General features: G+C 47.4%; 1 long non-coding RNA gene across 1 annotated transcript; it reads left to right on the top strand.

Moving 5' to 3' along the window:
- The first annotated feature begins 581 nt into the window (after nucleotides 1–581).
- LOC104666259 lies at nucleotides 582–21869 on the top strand. Its single transcript, XR_748531.1, has 5 exons — nucleotides 582–783; nucleotides 2330–2437; nucleotides 5060–5238; nucleotides 5417–5424; nucleotides 21647–21869. It is a non-coding gene; the product is annotated as an uncharacterized LOC104666259 (long non-coding RNA).
- Nucleotides 21870–23902: the final 2033 nt, after the last annotated feature.

The following is a 23902-nucleotide window of genomic DNA, read 5'->3' as shown; positions in this document are numbered from 1 at the left end:
TTGCCCAAGGAGAAAACAATGCTGTGTCAGTTCAATGTGTCAACACACATAGGCACACACACGCACACACACATGCACAGGTACACACACATGCACACACAAGCACACACACAAACATGCACACACACATGCACAGGTGCACACACAGTTGCACACACACATGCACACACACATGCACAGATGCACATACACATACACACACACACACACACACACACACACCCTTGAAGGCCTCCTTCCCTCCTGTGGAATGGATTATGCCAGCCCTGCCCAATCCTCCTCTCTGGATCACAACTGAAACAGCCCAGGCACTGCTTGATTCAGTAAATGCCCCTGGAGGGTTGGTAGTGGTTTGGGTGAATTCCTGCATCTCACTACGATCCTTCCCAGAGCCTTTCCTCACAGACTTCAGGCAGGCTAGGCTGCCTGACAGTCACCATGGCAACGGGCCTCTCTTTATGCCTTCTACATATGTACGGGGCTTCCTTGCTGGAGTGGGGGCCCCTGACCAGTGCCCCAGCCAAGCCTCAGACTCTGGGTCCACCTTCCTGGGTTGTTCCAAGGTCGTTGTCTTCTGCTAGGTATCAATCATGTATGAGGAGCAGGTGGAGCTCTCCTTGTCCAGGCCTGACACCCAGGCTTACTGTGGAATTAAAGAGCTGTGGATAGTAGCTGCTTAAAAGGAAGGTGACAGATGAGTTCCTGAACATACAGGTTGTCAATAGCCAAAGACAAGATGGCCACATGGGAGAGGAGCTGGGAGCCAGTTGTGGACAAATTCAAGTATGCTGATTGCAGGGTAACCAGGATGACAGAGACTGAATTGAGGTGGGAACCAAGAAAGTAGGGATGCACAGGCTGGAGAAGAAAAGTGTCACAGGGAACACATGTGGACTCAATGCACATTGTATAGGAAAGGGGGTAGATACAATCTGTGGGGCTGCTTTAGCACCAGTGACACCAATTATTAGAAGAGAAAAGGCCACCATAATTTCTTTCTTTTTTTTTTTTTTAATGATACTTTAAGTTCTAGGGTACATGTGCACAACATGCAGGTTTGTTACATATGTATACATGTGCCATGTTGGTGTCCTGCACCCATTAACTCGTCATTTACATTAGGTATATCTCCTAATGCTATCCCTTCCCCCTCCCACCACCCTACAAAAGACCCTGGTGTGTGATGTTCCCCTTCCTGTGTCCAAGTGTTCTCATTGTTCAATTCCCACCTATGAGTGAGAACATGCGGTGTTTGGTTTTCTGTCCTTGTGATAGTTTGCTGAGAATGATGGTTTCCAGCTGCATCCATGTCCCTACAAAGGACATGAACTCATCCTTTTTATGGCTGCATAGTATTCCATGGTATATGTGCCACATTTTCTTAATCCAGTTTATCATTGATGGACATTTGAGTTGGTTCCAAGTCTTTGCTATTGTGACTAGTGCTGCAATAAACATATGTGTGCACGTGTCTTTATAGCAGCATTTATAATCCTTTGGGTATCTACCCAGTAATGGGATGGCTGGGTCAAATGGTATTTCTAGTTCTAGATCCTTGAGGAATCGCCACACTGTCTTCCACAATGGTTGAACTAGTTTACAGTACCACCAACAGTGTAAAAGAGTTCCTATTTCTCCACATCCTCTCCAGCACCTGTTGTTTCCTGACTTTTTAATGACCGCCATTCTAACTGGTGTGAGATGGTATCTCATTGTGGTTTTGATTTGCATTTCTCTGATAAGGCCACCATAATTTCTTCCCCTTCCTCGTGTTTTGGTAAAGTTTCCTAAGCACTTAAGCCTTTCAAAGGTGAAAGGGGCTGCCTTTGAGGAGGTGAGCGCCTGGTCTACAAAGGTAATCAAGCGGCAGCTAGATGGCCACTGGGTGGGCATCTGAGTATTGGTTGGGGCTTCTAGTGTCCCATCGAAACCTGACTGGCCCCACTGCTGTCCTGTGAGTAGCTGTGATGTGTACCCCATGGTGCTCTCACCTGTAAAATGAGGCATGGAGTTAGGCGTGTCTCAGAACCTGTCTGCTTTACAGCCCTGTGTTCAGACCTCATTTTCTGAACCTGATCCTAATGACAGAGGCTTAACTTTATAGGTTGAAGACACTTCCTATTTTTCTGAGCACGTTCACATCCATTATCTTGATGTTTCTTCCCCATTACTCTGTGAAGTAAATAGAAAAGATTGGATTCCCGAGGCAGAGGAATTTAAGGGGATTTTCCCAAGATACCTAGTGAGTTAGCAGCAGAGACAACATGGATGCCAGGTCTTGGGACGGCCAGTCCAGCACACTTGTCTGCTTGTGCCTGCTTTTGCCCAGGGCATGTTTGCTGGCTTTTCCACCATGGGCAGATGATGCCACAGAGAGGGGTTATTAGTGAGCAGTACCATGCAGCATGCAGTGCAGCAGAAACAACACTTAAGTGAAGTAAGCAGAGTTTCCAGAAATAAAAATATATATGTATTTCTAGATCTAGTTGTCAGTTGTTCTCAACTTTGGACTTTGCTACTAGGTAAACTTGCAGACACTAAAATGAAGTTGCTAATAATATGTGATGTGAATACATGAGTTATGTAAAAGTGACTTGTGCAAATGGATGTGAGTGCGATATACGTTGAATAATAAAAATGTTTAATAAATCTTAACTGGTTTTCCTTAAAACTCTTAGTGAGAGTGTGGAGATGGGAGGGGATGGCCAATGGGTCTGCTTAGCATTGCATCCAAGCTGCAAATTCAACAGGAAGAATGTTCCTTGGGAAATTGAAATATCAAATCCTGAATAAGATCTCACTGCTCTGATTCTTTATTTAGGCCCCTGGAGAATAATGTGTCCCATATGATGACTCAATAAGCTTTAACATCTTCTCCATGTGCTACAGGAAAGTCCCCTTCTCTGACTTACAATCACCATGTCTCCTTCTTTTATTAAGTTCAGTGGGAACAATGAATGTAAATTTGAAACCATACCATATATATGTATATGACAGACCCTTCAGTGGATTACAACTTTCAGGGAAAAGTCTAAAACATTCAGTGTTGGCTTTATCCTTGCCTCCAAGTGAATCGTGATGATAACTAGACTCAGAACACCTTACTGTTTCTCTCTAGGTGCTGAGATGACCTTTTGTCTTCATCACCAACTCTTGGTGAAGTGGGAAGGAGAGAATGGCTTTTCTGTTCCACTTACACCTGCTCCTTACTCACCTGTATGATGTGGAAGGGATGAAGGGTCAAGGGTGGAAGTAAGGAAAACTGATGATGGAAGGATGAGGCTAAGCGTTCATCATGCAGACGCCCCATCTCACCTTTTCAAGAGGCCAGAGGACTTTGGACTGGGTCCTTTTGCTATAAACATGTCGATCTGCGGTCAAGCTGGACTTAGGGGTGACCTCTGTGGTGCTGATGGTGAGGCACAGGAATCTGGGACCAGTGAGTCTCGTATGTAAGTTATCCAAGGTACCATGAAGTTCTGGGCATTTCTTAGAAACCCTGACCATGGAATTTGACACTTATTCACATTGAATGTTGGAAATGTTGGGCTGGGTGGCAGACGGTGTGCTACTGGGGAAAGAAGAGGCTGTGCTGGTTTGTTGGGCCAGCCTGTTGGCATAAGCAAAGACCAATATTCTCCATTTTTGCTCTGCTCACTGAATCTCTGGCTCCTTTTTCTAGAGGCTGAAGTTGATCTACATCAGGATAGTCTGGTCTGAACATCGTTGCAGCAGCCCTTGCAGGTGGTCTTTCAGGGTCTGCTTGCCCACTTCTAGGGTCTCAGGCTGCGTGGGCTACCTGGGACATTTTGGAGACAGCCAGTGTTGGAAAGTTCCTTCCTTATGTGGGGCTGAACTACACTTCCTTCCATTGCCCACTGTTGGTTTTAGTTCTTAATCGGGAGCTATATAAGATAGGTCTAGTGTCTCCCATGAGCCACTGCCTCACATACTTGAAGACAGATGCTCCATCTCACCTGATTTCACTTCTCATGACATGGTTTTCAGATCCTTCACTACCCTGACCACGCTTTCCTGGGTGCACATGAGTCTCTTTTTGCTATGTTTGCACTATGGTGACAGATGTAGACTCAGAACTACATGGGAAGAGGCTTCTTTTCCTTGGAAGGGCTTCTTGTCCTAGACAGGAGCTCCAAGCCCTGAGAGGAACATGCCCCTTCTTTCAACCCATGCTCCAGGATAGACAGCCCTGCTCTGTCAGCCTTCCTCACATGGAAGAGGAGGAGGCAGAAGCTTCCCAGGGTATACCTCTGAGAGCAGAGCACCTGTGGGGGCCAGACATGAGACCGGAAGTCGGGACATTGCTCTTGTGACCACACACCCGATGCCAACGTGATAGAGACGTCTATCTTCCCAATTCTTGTGGCCTGAATCCTTCCTGAAATCAATGCAGGGCTCCAGAAGGGCATGGAGTCCACCAGTCTCCTCCTTAATTCCCTCTTCCATGCAGGATATTTTAGATGGTGGGCATGACTGTGATGACCTCAGCACCGTGGTGTGAGGCTGACTCACTCAGCATCTCTAAGCAGACTGAGCTCATCGCAAGCATGGACAGATAATGTGGGCTGAAGGAGACTGAAGTCTTTTACTGGGCATCACAGTCACAGCTTTTTAAATGGTGTTTTTCAAACAATCTCATTCATAAAGAAGAGCTGTAAGTACAGCAAAACATCGTTCTTTTTCTAGAACTATTTCAGAGTATGTTGCTGAAGTGATGTCTATCACCCTTGAATACTTCAGTTTATGTATCCTATCAACAAAGACATGCTCTTATGTGACCGGAGGACAACCATCAAAGGCAGGAAAGGAACTGATTGAATCCTCAGCCCCCATTCACGTTGTGCCAGTTGCCCCAGGAATAATCTTTATAGCAAAAGATTCTAGTCCAAGATCCCACACTGTATTTACTTGTCTTGTCTCTATAGTGTCCTTCCATCTGGAATAGTTCCCCAGTCTTTCCTTAATGCTTGGGATCTGGATACTTTTGAAGACTACCGGCCAACTGTTTTAATGCATGCCCCTCACTTTGGCTTTGTAGGACATTTCCTCATGATTAATTTCAGACCATACATCTTTGGCAAGAGTTTCACAGAAACTTCTCATCACATGTTATCAGGCGGCACACGATTCTGTTTTGTCTTGGAATGAGGGATGCTGACTTTGATTACTTGCTTGCGGTAGTGTCTGCCAGGCATTTCCACCATTAAGCTACTTTTTGTAAGTAATCATGTGTGGAGATACTTGGAGACCAGCCTTGTTCACTTATCTATTTTTATCCGCATGAGCTCATGGTTTTATATCTTGTTCAATGGATTGCAACCTATGATCTTCATTACTTTTTTTTTTTTTTGCTCTGTTTGCCTCTGAGTTGGCCAGTAGGAGTCCATCCAGGCAGGCTTCTGTGTGCTTTTCTCATCTTCCCTTCACACTTTGAGTACGTCTTTACTTCTGGCACAACGAGACATTCCAGGCTCATCTTGTACTTTCCTGCACCAGCCTGGAGAGTCCTGCTTCCTTGTAGAGAAGAATGCTATTTAGAAACCCAGATCCAGGAGGTTAGATGTGATCATTGGTGTTGGAGTGTCCCTCAGGCCCTCTTGGGGGACAGAGTGAAGAAATATGTATATGTATGTTTACATGTAGGTATGTGTACACATAAAGTTGCATTCATATTTACATATTGATTTGTCTATTTATTAAAAATCCCAAGTTCACATATATACTATAAATTCTAACACCTCAGGATTCACTTGAGATTTTTTTTTTTCCATTTTATATTTGTGGTTCCCCTCACTGCCAGCAAGAATCCTGGCTCTAGTCATCTTGAACATATTTCCTTAATTGATAAATCTCCCTATGTGTCACCAATCTTCCATTGCTGCCATCACTCCTTCCTGGCATAGATGCCCTCCTCATGCAATTTTGTCTCTAGCCTGTGCTCGGCTGTCCTCTGACCTAAGGCAGAAGCCCTCCCGACTCCTCAGGTCTCCACACTCCACGGTCATTGTCTCATGCTGCCCAAGCTCCTCATCTCCATGGAGCCCCACACACCACGCTTGGTTCAGCTCTGGTCACCCTCTCATTCCTCTGTCACAGCCTCAGCCTCAATATACTGTTGGTCTACAACACCTCTGTGGGCCACTGCATCTCCCCTCTGCTCTGGCACAGGTGCCTGCTCTTTTAGGTCTCCCTAATGGTTTGCAGACTGAATGGTTTAAGCAGGGAAGGAATAGGAAGGAAGGAAGGAAGGAAGGAAGGAAGGAAGGAAAGAAGGAAGGAAGGAAGAAAGGAAGGAAGGAAGGGGAAGAGGAAGAGAAAGGAGAAGAAAGAGGAGGAGGAGGAAGAAGGAAGAAGAAGGAGGAGGAGGAGAAGGAAAAGAAGAAGAAGAGGAAGAGGAAGAGGAGGAGGAAAAGAAGAAGAAGCAGAAAGGAGGAGGAAAAGAAGAAGGAAGAAGAAGAAAAAGAAGAAGAAAAGAAGAAGAAGAAGGAGAAGAAGAAGAAAAGATGAATAGAGTGCTTCTTGGATCCTGAACTGCAGAGGGTGGGTCCTTCCTCCTCTGGTCCAGTGAATAGGTAAGGACTGTCACCTGGCAAATGGTGGGATGTGCAAAGGCCCGGTTAGCCAGGCAACCTGTATGTTGGCACATTAGGGTAAAGTGCAGTGGGGATGGAGGCTGTCTTTGGGTAAAATGTAGATTATCCCATTCTGAGGCACATTAATGAACTGCTAATTGTGCTTTCTGAATGCAATTTGGTGCCAGTTGCAGGAATAACTCTGGCACCTGCTTGGACTTTAGACTTGCAGATTAACTCACATGGAAAGAGTAGAAAAACAGGGAATAATTTGTTCTCTAATAAGCCACTTGGAAGCCAACTCATTTCTACAGTTGGTGTCAGAAAAGTGCAGCTCAGTGATTGGAACAGGAAACTGTGTATCTGGTATGCAGAGTTCTGTGCTGTATCTGCCAGGACTTGCAGAGCAACTCACCTCACTTTGCATCTACTGGCCTCAAGTTACCTTCCCACTATTAGGGATAAGAATACTTTTATTCAGTTTGGACAAACTGGATCTGAAGAACCCCGTGTTTTGCATCTGTCACTTAGAGTCACATGGACAGCTCTGATAAATACGCCCAGAAGGCAGGAGAGCAGAAAGTGAGTGTCTGCATTTATGAGCAGTTCTCAGGGATGTGATTCTCAAAGTGGGTCTCCTGTACCAGAAACATTGTCATCACCTTGGATGTTGCTGGAGATACAAATCCACAGGCCCCACCCAGACCTACTGCACCAGACACTGAGGGTGGGGTCTAGTAATCTGTGGCTTAACAAACCCTCTAGGTGATCTGATGCACAATGAGGTTTGAGAAGCATTGACTGTTCTAGGAAGTGTGGATCTGTCAAGCAGTGTTTACTGAGTATTAAGTTACTTAACAAGTGGTTACTGGGGTCATACTATGTGCCCTACAATGTGCTAGGCACTGTGGGTTGAATAATTAACAAGGCAGCCCTCACAGAGCTTATTGTTTAATAAGTGATGCATTAAACAAGCAAACAGGTGTAATGCTGGGAATGATAAAGCAGGTGCTTGGAGGGTGAACAGTGCAAGGTGCCTGTTTAGGTAAGGCAGTCAGAGAAGGCCACTCAAAGGAAGTGGCATTTATGCCTCAGCCATGCTGTCAGGAAAGCCAGGGAACATTGGCTCGAGGGAGGTGCAGTGTAGGGGCGTTTGTGCCAGATGAAGATGGGAGTTGAAGCTCAAAACCACAGGAGCCTCTCCTCATCCTTCCTTGCCTTTTCTGAGACAACCCTGGAGGACGGGCAGTGGCTCCCTGGCACAGGAACTCTGTTTATCATCTAGCTTAGTGGAGATAGCATCATCATCATTTTCTAGGGGCCAGATATTTACAATATTAAAAAAGAAATCATGTGATTTGCTGACAGCACTTAATGGGTAATTCAAGGAGCCTTATTATTCCTATACATCATAATCTGGCTTGTGACAGGCAGCGAGCTCTCTAGCACAGAAGGAGAGCACACGTGCCTTCAGTTTGGGTTTTTTCGTTCCTGAGTGACAACTGACAACTAAGATCATGTTTGGATGGGTGGCCTCAAGTCTTCATTAGGGGCCACTTGGTGCTAAGGGATGCAGTTGAGGGACCCTCTGAAGGTAGGGACTGACTCATGGCTGTTCAACCCAAGGTCTCCTACAGAAAGAGCAGCCAGAGAAAGCTCTCCCACACCTGCTGACTGCTGACCCGGTATGGGCAGGGCATGAGGTGTGCTTCTCCTCCTACGGGAGTTGGTCAGAGGCTCTATTTTATAGTTTTGAGATGAGGGCACATCTTCATCACTGAGCAATATTTTTATTCTCTGTATGTGTGTGTGCGTGCGTGTGTGCATTTTTTTATCCATTTGGGCTGCATTCTTCACCATTCTTGGAAAGGCATTTGCTTCCCCAGAACAGCATCTGGCAGAAGAGAAGATAACTGTGGAATGAATGGATGGATGCGTGAATGGATGGGGAACTGCTCTGAAACTCAAGGAGCGCAGGTCTTTGGAGCGGGAGCAGAGTTCACATCCCAGAGAGGACAGCACCCTTGGGCATTTGTCTTGTGCTTAGTTGGGACTGCCCCATTATATTTGGAGACCTACACTGAGGGTTCCTCAGCTCTTGGAAGGGTAACCTCGATAGCTAGGTGGCATATGCCTAGCACTGAGCCTAGCACACATTAGGCATCCAAAAAGCTGCTGTTGCATGACTGCATTCAATCATTTATTTTTCGGGTCAGGGATTATTATTTGTAACATATCAACCTTCCTGGGCTCCCCCTGGCTAGTGCAAAGTGGGATACAGGACAAGACAAAGCCCAGAGTGGGATGCTTACCTCCTGTTTACCCCTCCAAGGAATATCCCAGACAGTGTTGTGGGGAAAGAGATCCCAGAAAGGATGCAGGAGCATGAATCTTTCCTGGATTGGCCCAGGGCTTTTCTGTCATTCACGTGTGCATCTTGTGTACCTTTTTTTCTCCTTGGAAAGCAAATATGGCCTTGTCTGTTTGCTTGCATCTGGTCTCAGGACACTGCCCAACTAATCACATTGAGGCAGTGAGGGGCTGGAACAATTGCCCCTCTTGATCCCATGATTGGGAAACTCTGAATATGCCTGCCTTTCCTCTTAGCTCTTGGTCATCCTGAAAGAGGCTAGGAAGGCCCATCTGTATAAGGGGGTAGTTGGCGTGAGATGAAATAAGTCTGCACAGCATTATTTACAATAGCCGGAAAGTGGAAGCAACTCAAGTGTCCAAGTGTCCACTGATGTGGGAATGAATAAACAAAATGTGGTAAGTACACATGTGGAATTGTTATCCAGACTTTACAAAGAAGGAAACCATGACACATGCTACAACATGGATGAACCTTGAAGACAAGCTAGATAAAATAAACTAGTCACAAAAGGGCAAACACTGTACGACTCCACTTATATGAGATATCTAGAATGGGCAAAATAACGAAGACAGAAAGTAGAAAAGAAGTTACCAGGGACCAGGGGGAGGGGGGAATGGGGAGCTGTTGTTTAGTGAGTGTGGAGTTTCCATTTGGGAAGATGAAAAAGTTCTGGAGATGGATGGTGGTGACAGTTGCAGAACAAGGGGAATGTACTTAATGCCACTGAACTGTATACTTAAAAATGGTTACAATGGTACATTTTATGCTATATCTATTTAATCACAACTTTTGAAAAAGTCTGCAGAGGAGAGACTTGGTGATATAGTTTGGCTGTGTCCCCACCCAAATCTCATCTTGAATTGTAGCTCCCTTAGTCCCCACAGGTTGTGGGAAAGACCTGGAGGGAGGTATTTGAATCATGGGGGCGGGTCTTTCTTTTCCCATGCTGTTCTTGTGATAGTGAATAAGTCTCATGAGATCCGAAGGTTTTATAAAGGGTGCTACCCCTGCACATGCTCTTTTGCCTGCCTCCATGTAAGACGTGCCTTTGCTTCTCCTTTGCCTTCCACCATGATTGTGAGGCCTCCCCAGCCATTTGGAACTGTGGGTCCACTAAACCTTTTTCATTTATCAATAAATTACCAGTCTCGGGTATGTCTTTATTAGCAGCGTGAGAACCGACTAATACACTTGGTGTCGCAAGGTGTGCCTTCTGGATACAGATGCTGGGATGGAGTTTGGTCTGTGAGATGTTGTAAGGGATCAATACCTCTGAAAAGAAGGGGAAGAAGTAGGACTGAGAAAAGGCAGAAGCTGAATTGAGTCTGTCACACAGGCTCCCAAAAGCCTCGGAAGTTTTGGAGTGTGAATTGCCCATCAGGACAAAATGACCAGGCCTCTGACGCCTGTGCCTCTCTCAGATCCCTGATGTGGCTCAGTTGAAGCTGGCCTTAAAGGAGCTGTCCATTGTGAGGTGGGGAGGGGAGGGTCTCTACTGACCACAGAAATGGGGAATCTCAGTGGCACTTTTCTGTCTACCACAGTGGGGAGATAGCAGGTCAAAGAGTGCTATGCAGAATGGTTAAGCTGTTGATGCCTTCATTTAACAGGTTGGTACCTCTGATACCCTGTCGTGGGGTGAAGTCACTTGCACATCCAGTGAGCAAGTCTAGAACCATCTTCTTCCAACTCTCAGCCCACACCCCTTGCAGCTTTCCTTGCCAGTCAGAGATCAGATCCCATACTTAGCTCAGTCTCTCAGCTGTGAGGTAGTCAAACCCACCATACTACCTCGTGGAATTTCCAGGAAGATAAAGTCAGGTACTTTAGCTTTATGCAAATACAATACTCTGAATGACTCAAAAGGAAAAACAGGATTGTTCCTAGGTCAAACGGGGAATTTGTAATACAGAAATAATAATAATTCAGAAATGAATGATTTGAGTGCTAATTCAATAGGTGCTTCACTAGGAGTGTTTGAGCAGATCATGATTTTTATACTTTATGCCCCATGCATCTGATTCGCCACACATTTGCTGAGCGCCTATTAAGTGCATAGCACTCTATGGGATACAGACAGGGAGATAGGAGGGTACCAGCCCTGGAGTATGTTCCTTCCCCTGCAGAAGCAGGACAAGCTAACAGCTGCAACAGGCAGCATCTGAGCAAGATGAGGGCAAAGGTGCTGGGCCCTGCATCAGCCTGAGCCCTCTGAAAAGCACTGCTTCCCCACGTTCCACTCAAGGGCCACGAACTGTCTATCGAGCAAACTTTTAATGAAAAATAACAGTTTAACCAAAAAGTCAATATCAATTTCTCTGCCCCAAGTCACAAAGATTTTCAATCCTTCAAACTCCATCTGAGCATCTGTGTCCAGAAGCTCAACCTGCAAGGCCAGCTCTCTCCTCTGCAGACTCATTTCTATCCCACAGCAAGTTGTCACCATCCGTAAACAGGACCTTCCTGGATCCTCCCACAGAATAACAAAAAGGGACTGTGTGTGTTTTCTAGGGTGGAACTGGGTGGCCTAAAACAGCAGAATTCTGTTGTTTCACAATTCTGGAGGCCAGAAGTCTGAAATCATGGTGTTGGCAGGGCCACACTCTGAGTTGCTGCTAATCTTTGGTGTTGCAGCAGCTGCATGACTCCAATCTTGCCTTCATCTTCACATGGAGTTCTCCTTGTGTCCCTGAATCTTCACATGACAGTTGATATGGTTTGGCTGTGTCCCCACCCAAATCTCATTTTGAATTGTAGCTCCCATAATCCCCATGTGTTCTGGGAGGGACCCGGTGAGAAGTAATTGAATCATAGGGGCAGGATTTTCCCGTGTTGTTCTCGTGAGAGTGAATAAGTCGCATGAGATCTGGTGGTTTTATCAAGGAGAGTTCCCCTGCATATGCCCTCTTGCTTGCTGCCATGTAAGACATCACTTTGCTCCTCCTTGCCTTCCAACATGATTGTGAGGTCTCCCCAGCCATGTGGAACTGTGAGCCAATTACATCTCTTCCCTTTATAAATTACCCAGTCTTGGGTATGTCTTTATTAGCAGCATGAGAATGCACTAATAGAACTGTATTAGTACACTCCAGTATGACCGCATCTTAATTAGTTACATCTGTGATGACCCTATTTCCAAATAAATGCACATTCTGTTGTAATGGGGATCAGGAATTCAATGTATCCTTTTTAGGTAAGACATGATTCAAACCAAAACAGGAACCCAGAAAATATACAAGCTTTCTTGTAGACACAGGCCAGGAGTAGTTGGGTGTGTCTGACTTGGGGGTGTTTTTCTGTGACTGTGTGTAAGGTACGTCATAGTTCCAAGTTGATGGAACACCAGAATCTGCAGACTTTGCCAAACATTCACACTGAACTACTATTTACATTTTTATTTTCAAGCCAATTATTTAAGTACAATTGGCCCTTGAACAATACGTGCTGAACACGCCCACATAGTTGAATATCCAAGAATGACTTTCGATTCCCTAAAACCTTAACTACTAAAAGTCTACTATGGACTGGAAACCTTACAAATGACATAAATAGTGGAATAAAACGTTTTGTATGTTATATGTACTTTATACTGTGTTTTTACAATAAAGTAAGCTAGAGGAAAGATACTGTGATTAAGAAAACCTTAAGGAAGAGAAAATATATTTACTATTCATCATCATAACATTTTCGTCCTTGTTATCTTCACGTTGAGGAATGGAAAGGGTTGGTCTTGCTGTCTTAGGGTGGCAGAGTTGAAAGAAAATTCACGTCTAAGTGGTCTTGTGCGGTTCAAACCCATGTTGTTCAAGCTCCACTGTAAAAGCATATGCCTTAATGATGGCCTCAAGCATAGTTGGGACATTTTTGCCTTTCAGACTAGGATGCTTTATTGAGGGAAGGCCATAATTAAAGAAACACTGTCCCAAGAACTGAGCTGGGAAAAGGAGCAGATTTAATGGTTTGTTCCTTTTGACCTGCTGTGGGTATTTGCTGGCATTTTGTTTTCAGTAGCATAAGTGCTTACCTATCTCAGCTTGTGATTATGTCTGTGTATTAGTCTGTTTTCACGCTGCTGATAAAGACATACCCAAGACCAGGAAATTTACAAAAGAAAGAAGTTTAATGGACTCACAGTTCCACATGGTTGGGGAGGCCTCACAATCGTGGCAGAAGGCGAAAGGCACCTCTCACGTGGTGACAGACAAGAGAAGAGAACCTGTGCAGAGGAACTCCCCTTTATAAAACCATCAAATAGCATGAGACTCATTCACTGTCACAAGAACAGCACGGGAAAGACCCAGCCCCATGATTCAGTTACCTCCTATTGGGTGCCTCTCATGACACATGGGAATTGTGGGAGTTATAATTCAAGATGAGATTCGGGTGGGGACACAGCCAAACCATATCAGTGTGTGTGTGCATGTTGTGTGTATGTTAGAGTGCTGGGATTATTCATTTCCATTTCTACTTGCTGTTGATGTGTGAGGTGTGAGGGGAAGATACCATGCATTTGAAATCTCTCTCCAAAACAATGAATGTCAAAAACTACATGGAGGCTGGAGGGCATTCTGTCCCTTGGTGAAGGACACACTCAATGGTGACGGAGCATAGTGGTGCTGACTGTACCCCCTGGCCATACCCCTGACCCTGGAGTGAGCAGATCTCTTGCCTGGCTGCTGTTTCTTTCTGGGATGCTCCTTCCCTGTTCCCAGGAGATGCCCTGGCTCAAGGGCACTTTCCAGAGTGGAACTTTCTGCTACTTCTTAAAGTTCTTCCAGGCCTAGTTGCTAAGCAATGCTGGTGCTCACCAGAGGGGCTGCTCCTGCTCTGGGCACAGGTTCACCATCCCATCTGCAATTTAAATTCCCTGACAGGAAGAGGCAGCCGAGCTGTTCACTGGAGATTGTAAAAAGTTAGATTGAAATACAGGGAATATCCAATGCCTCGAGCCCTTCATAAATTTTCCTTTGATAGTAACTGGGAGAGAGATGAGAAAAGAGGGAGTGAGAAGGTGCCAGAGAGGGGAAAGCAACGCAATTTAGACCTACACACTGGATTTACCTTTGATCAGTGTTCTCCATTCCCCCTTTGCCCTAGTGTGTGCTCACTCTCAGTCCTCTCTCTGGACTTTCTGGCTGTCTCCATTCATCTCCCTTATTCCACCTTGTTAGTGAGCTTCTGAGCATCTCTTTTGCTTTTCCCATGGCTGTCTGGACATGAAGAAGCAGGGACAAAGCCACTGACTGTTTAGCAGGATCACACAGGTTCCACTGTGGCCAAGTCCCCAAGGGCGCCTCTCCTGGGGCAGCCTGCAGCCCTCCAGGGCCTGGTAATGAGAGGCTCCCTTGGCAATGTCCAGAGCTACAGCTGTCTTGACAATGGCTGGACAGCCTGCTGAGGCCCCAACTGAAATTATTGGGGGCACCCAGGCTCCTTGGAGCCCAGCAGAGCCCCAGGGTAGCTGTGCCCCTCAGCCCCCTGCAGGTGACTCGTAGTGAAGGAGGCATGGAGCTGGGCTGCACCATCTCTTCAATTTCCCAGCTCGGATCCACGAGGCATCAGAATCAGGCACTGCCAAGGAGCTTGCAGAATCTGCCTCGCTGGAGATTGGATTCTGGGATTAGTTCTCTCCTTCAATCTTTCTCCTCTCCCATTTCACTCTTTGGGTCCTGTCTTTTTAGTCTCAGTGTCCTCCAGTTTAAAAAACATCTTCTTTCATTTGTTTTTCTCCCTATTCCTCAAACACCACTATTAAGTCATTGGGCATCCCAGGTTCTGCCAGGGAGGACTGACAGCTGGGTTCGGGACCTTCCAGTCTAAGGCAGACAACTGTGACCAAAACTGGTTCATGGAGACACTGGCTATTCCCACTGACACGCCACCCTTGGGCCTCGCCTGGTAGCCTGTGGACAATAGAACCTGGCCTTAAGGAGCCTTCAGCCTTCAACTGGGTTATTTATGCCTAGTGTGCTGTAAGGTTAGGGCTGACAGACAAAAGTACAAAGATCTTGGGTGTTGAGGGAAGTTAAGAAGAAGCCATTTTACACTTACTAGGGGGGCTATAATCCAGAAACAAGATAACAAGTGTTAGTGAAGACGTGGAGAAACTGGAACCGCCATACAATGCTGGTGGGAATACAAAATGGTACAACCTCTGTGAATAGTTTGGCAGCTCTTCAAAAATGTAAACACAAAATTACCATAGGATCTGGCAGTCCTACTGCTAGGTAGATCCTGAAAAAAATTGAAGGCAGGGATATTTGCACATCAATGTTCATAGCAGCATTATTCACAACAGCCAAAAGGTAGAAGCAACCCATGTGTGCATCGATGGACGAATGGGTAAGTAAACTGTGGTATATCCATTCCATGACATATTATTTAGTCATCAAAAGAAAGGAAATTTTTATATATGCTACAGCATGGATAGACTTTTTGAAAACATCGTACTAGGCTAAATACGCCAGACACAGAAGGACAAATACTGCATATTCCATTTACAAGAGAAACCTAAAATAGTGAAATTCATAGAGACAAAGTAGATTGGAGGTTATCTGGGGATGGGTACAGAATTTGTACTGGGGATGATGAGACAGTGGTGATGGTTACACAATATTGTGAATGCACTTAATGTCACCAAATTGTATGCTGACAAATGGTTAAAATGATAAAAAATAAGTTATGCATATTTTGCCATAATAATAAAAAAGAATGGCATAAAGCAGCCAGTGTGGTGAGGGGGAGCTGGGAGGAAGTTCTCCTGTGCTAAGTGGGAGGGTGAGGAGGGCGGAGGCAGCCATCAGAATGTCAGTGCTGAAAGGCACCAGCCTTGCTTTGAGGAGGGCAAAGGGACAGCACGTGTGGAGACGAGGCTGAGAAATAGGACTGAACACTGAGCGTGAGTGTTCCCCATGTACTTTTGTACTTTTGTCTGTCAGCCCTAACCTTACAGCACACTAGGCACAAATAACCCCATCCATGCCACATGTGATGTCAGGAGAGGGTGTGAGTTATGCAGGTCACCAGGTAGAAGTGAGTAGGGTCCTTACAGAGCCTGAACTCCTGATCTTAATCTGCAGATAACAAAACAAGACCCAGAGACTCTCCCAGGGTTTGGAAGGAAAAGAAAAAGGAGGATGAGTGTTTGGCCATCCCATGGGGGGTTCAATTTCAGCCAAATGACATTCCTCCCAGACCCTTCCCAATATTAGTTTCAAATGAAGTTCTGGGGAGGAGCTGATGGAGGACATTGGAGATGAGTTAAAAGGCAGCGCTGATCTGGAGGGCATGCTGATCAGGGTCTGCAAGTGTTTTTGTCCAGCCTGTCCAGTTTCCATCTCCTGCTACCTCCCTAGTCCTTCTAGGGCATCAACCGCCCCATCACCCCTGTTCCAAATGGAGCCTTGGAGACCTGCAGTGGTGGCGTGCTCTGTCCCTGTAGATGGGAGCGCAGGAGGAGAAATAGCCTGGAGCTGCTCACCTGAACGGCTTGACACCAAGAACGAGGAGCTCGGTCCAGATATGAGGGTTTGGAGAAAGCTTGCTAGAGGACAGGCGGTATTCTCAGAGCTGCATGTGGAGGACGGGACTCTTAGCATCCATAATGCCCTTGGAGCTGGAATTGTGACTAGATTCTCTTTCATGGTGTCCAGTGGCTTGTCTTTGTCTCTCTCCTCACACTTGCCTTGTTTTTCCACCTGCTCCTGTCTCTTCAGTCCTCCCTACAGGAAGCCCCAGGCAGTGTTTCTGAGGCAGGCGGTCATGGATGGATTCCAGCCATATTCAAAGCCACTAGCCCTGTTTTCTCAGGTGAGCCAGATGCGTTCTATTCCACCATTTGATCTTTATGCTGCTCATGCATCTTGTTACAAATAGCTCAACCTTCCCTGTGTTGACTGCAGCACTGGGACATTACAGTAATGTGCCCATTCAAATCAAGTGGATGCAAAGATCGCTACAGCAGCTTTTAGCCACGGAACATTTAGCCTTCAATAATAGTATTTCGGGTCCCTCAGGGACATTCCTCTGCTGATGCATCTGGGTTGCCTTTTTCCTCCTCCCCACCACAACCCCCAGAACTAAGGAGGGACAAACATGACTTTTGTTGATGAGGAAACAGAAAATCAAGTAAGGGAACATCATGCAGAAAATAAGAGGGTTAGGCCTGATAGGACCACGATGATCATGATAACAACAACAACAATAATTTTGTGCACTTCTGTGCTGCTTACTGAGTGAAGCGAGTTACTTGCACTGGGGTAGGTTTTACACCCCCAATTTCTGGATGAGGTAAGGCTGAGGGGGTCAGTAGCTGTCCTAGGCACAAGGAGAATGCCACCTTACAGTTTGTTCACCAGTTCTTCCCAAAGCCTATGCTTGTGATCTGACAAGGGAAGCAACTCAGGGCTGGCTCCACGGACATTCTAAAATCAGAGAGGCGTCCTTTCCCTGCTGCCTCCAAGGCTCCATGCTAGGACCCTCCAGCTGGTGCTGTCCGGGGACCTCTTCCCCGGTCCCTCCCGCTTTCCTCGAGCAGTATTCCCCTCACCCCCATCCTGCTCCAGCCCCAGCCAGTGTCCTTGGTGGATTTTCACTGAATATGTTGCCCCCACCACCAACAACATTTTTATTTGCACATCCTTGGGGGTGCCTTGCCTGAAGGAAGGAGTCCGTGGGATTGTCTAGAGATGAGAGGGAAATACTGCACAGTGGGAGTCCCAGCAGGGGTGAGGAGCAGGGGAGATGGCCAGAGGCTCTGTCTCCACCCTTCTCTTACCACTGCCAATTTCCAGGGAGAGACAACCCAGCCAGAGCAGGGCAGTGACACTACCGCTTGCTAATGCTGTAGCATATCTGGTATCTCAGTGAATTTTCCAGGACATGAGAGGCCCATGTAATAGGTCAGGAAACTGAGCCACAGAGAGGACATGTGACTTAGCACAGGGGAAAAGAGTGGTTGAAATGGAACCAGATTCCAGGAGGCCTCATTCCCAGTCCTGTACTCTTCCTGCGGAGACACCATGCTTTGAACCAAGCTCAAAGTTGCCAAAGTGAACATTTTAAAACTTCTCGCAGGGCTCAAGAGATGGCCGAGTGAAATCTCCAGACACTGCGGCTCCCACAGACTCCTTAATGGGCCATTCACTTCATGGGCACAGTTTGGTGGTTGGGGTGAGAGGAGCTTCGTGGAGAGGACAAAGGATGGGGAAGGAGCCTAAATCCCAAATGTAACTATTTTGACCTAAATCCCAAAGGCAAGGATTTTGTCCTAAATCCCAAATGCAAGGATCCCCTCCCTTTCCTCACAGAGTTCAGGCGGCCCCTCTTCCTTCTCCCAGGTTCTATACCCTCCTGTCTGAGTCAGAGCACCCTGGAAAGGGAAAGGGCTCTGGATGCTTTAGTGGCGGCAGGCTTTACTAAGCCGGCTTCTCTGGTGGGTGCGCGCGACTGCGGGTTCCAAGCTCGGGCTCTGAGCCGGGCCGGGCTCGCGCTTCCTCGTTCTAGCAGCAGAGGGCGCGCCTGTCCTTGGAGAAGGAACTGCGCGGCCGCAGCCCCTTCCTCGCCAACTGCAGGCTGCCTGGGGACCGGTGCGGGAAGCCGGGAGCAGTGGCTTTGCGGAGGGCGACCCAGGTGGACAAAAGAGCTCGGCACACCGTGTGTCCCCAGGCCCGCTTCCTCCGTGCGCCCCTGTCACCTGTTCCATCTCCGGGAAGCAAAGGGACTTGGGGTGTGGCACAAAGAGCAGGGACGCAGCGGCCGGGTCACCTGGATGGTGTCCTCACCTGAGGCCAGGCCACACCTAGGCCTCCCCACACGCTGTTCCTATAGGAGTGCCACCAGAACTCACTCCAAAAAGGAATGGACGGCGAGGGTTTGTGAATGGGACAGCACTCTGGGAGTGCAAAGCCTGGGACCGGTCCCGGTGGCAAATTGGCCAGTCCTGGAGCCTTTATGTGCCCAGTTTCTGTATAATGCAAGGACACTGAATGAGAACATGGTCCCTAAAACCCTTCCAGGGCCAGCATCTGGGATCTCATGCTTACATCATCTTGTCCTTCCTTTCCATGGACTCTGCCTGTTGGACAGAGTCCATTGAGGTGCACCTGCCAGAGCTGGGCGGGGAGGGGCCAAAGTTGTCCTCTGTGAAGTCACAGAGAGCCTGAGAGCAGCAGGGTCGGTCCTCCTGCCTCTCATCTCGCGTTCCTCCTGCTCACAGGAACCGGACTCCCTACCAAGTTTCCATCCTAGAGACAGTCGAGGTGACTCATTTCACCCCCTGGTGGTCTTGGTTGGCCACACTCATTGGGTGCGGCACCTCTGATGTGGGAGGCAGGGGTCGGTGGAGGGGAAGCGCTTCCTCCACCGGGGGCCAGGTTGTGGGAAAGGCTGGGAAAACACAGGCTCTGGCGCAGGCTCTTCTGTGACCTACCTTGGGCACACGGAGAAATCCTTCAGCATCCCTAAGCCTCCGTTAGCCCGTCATGAAACGAGAGGTCAGAGATGGTGTCCACATCCCTTTACTGTTTTGATGTCTGCACTTGGTGAATCCTGGTCAAGCATACCTAACCTCTGCCTCTCTGGAGAAGGGAAATGAAGGAGGAGGAGGTAGGGAGGAAAGAGAGACCATTTAGGAGGAGAGCAGAGTCAGAGGGGAAAAAGGGTGGATGGGAGGATGCAACGGGTGGGTTTGCACCTGCTCAGAGGTGGGCAGCTGAGCTTTGAGGAATGTGCTTCCCTGCACTACATGGCGTGGGATGCTGTGTGTAGGCGATGGGCAGGAAGTGGGGGTTCTGGTGGATTAGGAGAACATATCTTGATAGAAATCCAAGTGTGCTCTCAGTCCATCCATGTAGACACGATATAACCTCTTAGGACATTCAGAAACTGAAAATAGAGCATGTATGGCTCTGGAAGCAAGGCTCTCTCTCTCTCTCTCTCTCTCTCTCTCTGTATGTATGTATATGATGTGCAAATGCACATGCAATAGAAATACAAGCACCATGTAGATTGCATAGGTAGGCATCATCAATAAACATTTACTCAGCACCTATACTCAGAAACTCATGCACATTTACAAGCCAACATATCCTGCTATACACATGTACAAAAAAGATCACATTGACCCCTAGGGCAAAGAACCACTTGCTTGAAGAAGCTTCTCTTACAAGATATTAATAAAATACCCAGGCACATTTTAAATTTAAAAACTCTGGAGAAGGAAAGAAGGAGGGTGAAGAGACGGGGCTGGAGGGTGGAATGGGTAAGGCAGGCCTAATCACAAAGTACTTAGCCCATGCATCTGGGCCTCTCTATAAGCACCATATTTCACGATACCTTCAACCTGATTTTCCAACTCATTGAAAACACTTGCCAGCTGCTGCTGAGTGACTCCATTTACTGTTTACATGAGCTGGCTCTAACAGGGCCCTCTGGAAGGCAGTTCCTAAGGAGAGTTATGGGTGGAAATGGAGTTGGAGGCCCTAGATCTTGGAATTTTGATTGGGGAATGGGAGAAGGCAGAGCAGGGTCATCATTCAGGAGGGAGAGGTTGGGGCAGGCCAGGAGGGATGGTGGGAGGTTCTGGTAACTTCCACAGGCACATCTTGGATAGGAATTCTTTGTGGCAGGTAGTGTAAACATTTTTCACCTCCATCACCCCACATGCAGACTCAAATATACAGACATGTGAAATGACATATGAGGATTTCATAGTACCTCACAGGATGGCTCCCAGGAGCTGGTCCTCTTGCAGATATGTTAGTTATCTGCCTCTGCATTGATGAGCAGAGTGTTCCCTTGCAGGACCCCATCTGTCATAAACACCACCTCCATGGATCTGCCATGATTCCCTCTGTTCTCTCCTCTCAATCACTGCAATGTGGGTCCCTAATGCTGCAGGCTGCTCCTCTCCCATTTCCCCTTCCTGTCCTGTCCTTTTATTTCTGTCCTCCTCTGCCTGTGACAGAAGCTTCTGGAAGAAAAAGGAGGCTCTCCTATTAGCACATTTGTATGAATAGATGGGTTTGACAGGGTGCTGGCATGCTAAAATGATAGATAATCCTCCCGGGAGGAACTGAGACACTGAGCAGCTACGTTGTGATTAGAAAGCACGGGGGAATTTCCAGGAAGGTGAAGGCTGGCTTTTCCTGGTGAGGCATCCAGGGACCTCGTCAGCCACAGGTCAGATACTGACCCCTTCGGCTGGTTAATCTGGTCCATTCCCATGGTAGCCTGTAATCAGTCCACAGTCTGGGATCAAAGTTTAGCAAGTCCTCTATGTTTTTCCCACAGAGACAGGGGCCTGAGGACCCCCACCCCACTATTAGAGACCCCTCAATCTTTGCCTTCAACTCCAAAGCCAGACCCAGATCTGTACGGGCTGAGAGAAAATCTTCAGGGAAAGCTTTTGCCTTTGTAGCCATGCCAGTCACAACCCCAGGCTGTGGGGCTGGGCTTCTCCCAGTCTGGTTATGTGGGGATCTCATCATCAGAACTCATCTGTATTACCCAGATTAGGTGACTCTAGATTAGCCAGGTGGCATGGAGGAGGCCTGCTCTTTCCCCATTCCCTTCCTGGGGCATCTGCCTTCAAGGTCTGCTCTGCTGTCAGCCCCTCCTCCTTGCTCCTAAGCTCCACAACTTCACTTAATCAGCTTCCTCCGTTGCCTCTCATTTCCAGCAGGGTGTGGCTGTGCTGGGAAAGAGACTTGGCCTGCAGCCGCACAGTGATTCAGAAGACGCTGAGTGAGGACCTCTGTGTCCCTGCTCCAAGGACGCGGAGATGACCCGTCCCAGGACACTCAATCCTGCCTGCAGATGCTAGGCTCCGAGGAGATGCCTGCTATAGCACCAGCACATTCTGCAGAAATGTTTTGAAATGTGTTAATAAATAACTGGAGAACAATATCTATACAATTACCTAGATTTGCCTGAACTTTGCAGGACAACTAAACAAACAGACATATAATACGTTCGCAGAAAGGCCACAGTACAGAAGACAAACTGAGGCTTGGTTACCCTGAGGATCAGCAGTCGGATCTTCTTCTGAAACAAATTTCCTGCTAGAGAGTCCCTGATATCTGTGATGCAGTATTTCCCTAGTTTTTATTTCTACTTCAATGAGGCACCTCAATGTCAGTTTCCTTTGGGAAAAGAAAATCAAATGTCCCCACAGCTTTGTGCCCAGTTGTGAAGCACAATTTCAGCATTGATCATCTGTCTGGACTCTTGTGGGGAGGAGGCCAGTGGGCCTAGTAAGACCCTTAGCACACCTGGGCTGTCTAGCCTTAAGGAAACTAGACCTGCCAGGAAAGCCGGAAAGCTATGAAGAGATTTTTCTCTGCCTCCCTTGGGGGACAGTCTTTCAGAGCAACAATGCACCATGCATTTACAGAAAACTCATTATGTTCAAGGTGCTGGGAGAAGCTAGTTGCAGATACTTAGAGCAGTAAGTCTTTAAGTTAGACGTTAGGAAGGACTTCCAGCTATTGGTATTGATATAATGGGACCCAAGCTTACTTCACAGCTTGCAGCATCAGGGAAGGATGAGATCATTCTTGAGAACATTTTGAATAAAGGCTTAGAGGGACTGAATATTTAACGATCCTGTTAACATTTCTCCCTGTCCTCCTCCTGCTTTCCAGGATGATACTGATGTATGATTTTTACTTAAGGCCCTCCCCCATCCCCACAGACACACCTGGAGCCCGGCAGGCCTTGGCATCAGTGGCTGTTGTCATGGCAGGGAGAGCTGAGGTGACCTCTGTGACTGCCCTGGACACAAGGACTGTGGTTCTGTGAATCCTGCCTAAGCCCGCTGGTGGGGCCCCTTTGCTGCCCCCACAAGTCAGGTTTCCCGGCTCAAGTAAATTCTGGAGGGGACTGACCTAATTTCCAGAGTCTAAAGGGTGACAAAAAGCCCCAGTCAAAACTCCTGTAAGTGGGTGATAAACAGTCTCTGTTAGAAATAATAACATCTCCAAAGGCGAGCAGGCTTCCTAAGACCCCCTTGCGTTTCAGAGAGACAGCTCTCTCCTGGGAGGGGACTCCCTGAGCCTCCCGCTTTGGCCACTCCAGAGGAAAGGTTTGCCTTGCTGTCTCCCTGCAGCACTAGCTGCTCACCATTTTCACGGACCACCACAGCCTCCTGATGGACCCCACAGCAGGAAGAGGCTGTGGGAGAGATCTCCACCCTGCAGCGTGGGGCTGACAGTGGTGCCTGGCCTTTAGAGTTGAAACGTGTTGGTTCTCTGCCTTGGGAGGAAAAATCCCTCCCTCTCTCTCTGTCTCTCTCTGTTTCTGTCTCTGTCTCTCTCTCAAACACACATACACATACACTGAGACAGCTGTCATCATACCAAATTTACATATTATGGAAACTGAGGCCCAGAGAGGTTAAATAACTTGCATGGTTTTGTCCAGCTAATAAGTGGGCAAAGCTAGAATTAGAATTGAAGCCCAGTGACAGCTTTCAAACCAGGTTCTCTTTCCCCTACTCTGGTGCTGCAGCGACTTCAGTAAGCATAAGAAGTACTTGTGGATCTTGTTCAAATGCAGGTTCTGTAGGTCTAGGGTGGGGTGGAGATTCTGCATTTGCAGTAAGTTCCCAAGTAGCAGGGTGTGCTACAAACACCCCAGAGCTGCAGACCCTGGGGAGCACTGCCCATAGGATGGGAGGCGGGAATCATTCTGGAAAATGGGGAGACATAAATACTGAGACAAGCTTAGGTCTCCAAGGAGGCAGGGAGGTCAGGAGTGGGAGGAAAGGGCAGTCTGTCCTTCTCTTTCCTTAGAAGACTTGGTGGTTTGAACTTTGCCTCGGTCAGATTTCCTGATATGGGTACAACTTGTGCTGATCTCAGTGGGCATCTGGAGCCAGAAATGACCAGAAATAGGGGGAGACAACATCCGCCAAGTTCCATTCCTGGTTCAAAAT

The sequence above is a fragment of the Rhinopithecus roxellana genome, chromosome 6 (genome assembly GCF_007565055.1).
Source record: "Rhinopithecus roxellana isolate Shanxi Qingling chromosome 6, ASM756505v1, whole genome shotgun sequence".
In the NCBI taxonomy this organism is placed as follows: domain Eukaryota; kingdom Metazoa; phylum Chordata; class Mammalia; order Primates; family Cercopithecidae; genus Rhinopithecus; species Rhinopithecus roxellana.
The sequence above is the reverse complement of the archived record's forward strand: the minus strand, read 5'-3'. Positions and strand labels throughout refer to the sequence as shown.